Source organism: Rhagoletis pomonella, unplaced genomic scaffold (genome assembly GCF_013731165.1).
Source record: "Rhagoletis pomonella isolate Grant_MI unplaced genomic scaffold, Rhpom_1.0 Rhpom_scaffold_00002, whole genome shotgun sequence".
Taxonomy (NCBI): Eukaryota; Metazoa; Arthropoda; class Insecta; order Diptera; family Tephritidae; genus Rhagoletis; species Rhagoletis pomonella.
The window spans coordinates 69,880,878-69,882,881 of NW_023458556.1; the positions used below are offsets into that span (position 1 = coordinate 69,880,878).

The 2,004-nt window shown below is 32.0% G+C and overlaps 1 protein-coding gene across 1 annotated transcript in view; it reads right to left on the reverse strand.

The window, feature by feature from the left end:
* The window catches only part of LOC118734027 (zinc finger BED domain-containing protein 4-like), a gene marked incomplete in the record, with an annotated part of 8,269 nt that overhangs the window by 4,093 nt on the left and 2,172 nt on the right, over positions 1–2,004 (reverse strand).

Below are 2,004 nucleotides of genomic sequence, written 5' to 3' on the forward strand. Positions count from 1 at the left end.
AAATACTAAAAAAAGGGAAATGAATCAAAAACCAAACTTAACAACACGCGCGGTTTTAATTAGTTGACGTTATCCCGAGCGCACTGTAATAAGAAAAAAATGCGTTTTCGCAAAAATCAGAAGTGGGATGACATGTTAAATTTTTTGGTACAAATGATGAGGCGCGTGTTTAAATTAGGCCCTCAATTTGTTGCTATTAAAATAGTGAGTTTAGTTTAAGTATAACTTCGAAGCCCGTTTGATGATCTGGATGAGTTCGCTCCGACACTGATGGCGAAACGGAGTTCAATGGACGAAATTTACCCACGGCCACAATCACACCGGTCAAAGCGCTAAACACCACAGATTTAAATCGATAAACAATAGAGCAGAACAAGATGTATATGTATACTAAATGTAGTTAGATACAAATAAGGAGCAGCACGAAAGATTCGTCTAAATTTATTGCGAAATGTAACCATGTTTCTAGCTTACTAATAGTAGAAATCAGATATAAAACAAAAATTATGTAGAGTAGAGAAGACAATAAATTATGACAGCATCGTAGTTGGCAACGTTTATCATTTATTAAAATTTCGAGTGTTGGACGAATTGTTGTGCCAGATCTGTGATTTATAGCACCATGAAAGACACCAACTATGTGAACATCGATACTGATTTTAGTCTGCCAACTCTGAAGATACACCTACGGTGAAACTAGTTAGATGAATAGCGCTGTCAAAAGATAAGTGCGCATAGTATTTAATCGTATTCTATCGTATATTTTATAAATCAGAGGATTGTGCGGATTCGCAAGAATGTGATACTAATCAAAAATTTGAGGATTTTGGCGTGATGAAGTCACTTTCAACACGCCGAAACCTAGTGTTTAAAAATAAAAGAAATAAAAAGAAAAAATGCGTTTTCGCAAAAATCAGAAGTGGGATGACATGTTAAATTTTTTGGTACAAACGCTGAGGCGTGTTTTTAAATTACAACCTCGTTTTGTAGCTACTAAAGTGTTATCGAAAACCAAATCAATAGATTTGATTGTCGCAGGCTTTTTTGCTATAACAGAAACTAACATACTGTACATATGTATGTACATACCTATATCCCTATATATGTGATATAGCTGCATGTTTGTAATACAAGAGATACAGTGACTCGAACAATGAACACGTATTTTTTTTTTAATATTCGTAATATTTTTCCAGATCATTTTTTTTTTTTATTATTATTTTTATATAAAAATAGCATCTAATTAATCAAAACCGTGTAAATCACAGTTTCAAACTTTATACAAAGTTTAGGAAAATTCAACAAATTTTCATGAAAATTTCAACTTTTTATTCTGAATTTATAGGAAATTTATGGGTATGCAGTTTTATAGCCCATACAATTTTAGTCTAATGAAGTGCAAGTTTCAAACAGCTCAAAAATCACGTTGATTTTGAGTTTTTTTTTTTATGTTACTTTTTCGAGTAATGAAACATCTTAAAGAAATATATAATTAAAAGTAATTTAATAATATACATAATAAAAACGAGAGCATTGCGTACACACAGCTGAGTGTTAGCTTGTAAAATATGTACATACATATGTTATATGTATATTCTTACATTTCTTTGATTGCTATAATCGTAAAATTATAATTCTATTATTAAAAGTGAAATAATAACGAAGATATGGGTAAAAATTAAAAGTTCACGTTCACACTAACGTTGAAGTGTAGGTATATGTGCATATGTATAAAGCCAAAGCTATAATTGCGCATTCATATGTATTCCAGAATTCCGTTATGGCGCCAAATAAGAAGAGTAAAGTTTGGAAGTATTTTTGCAAATTGGACGACAAAACAGCGAAGTGCCAACTGTGTCATAAAATTATGCGCACGGCTGGAAATACCACCAATCTAATGGGACACATAAAAAATGTCCACAAAGCAATTTTTTAGAACTAAAAACCACAATCGATTCCAGAAAAATATCCGATGTGGTCGAAGTGGTTGAAAGCCCAAACACC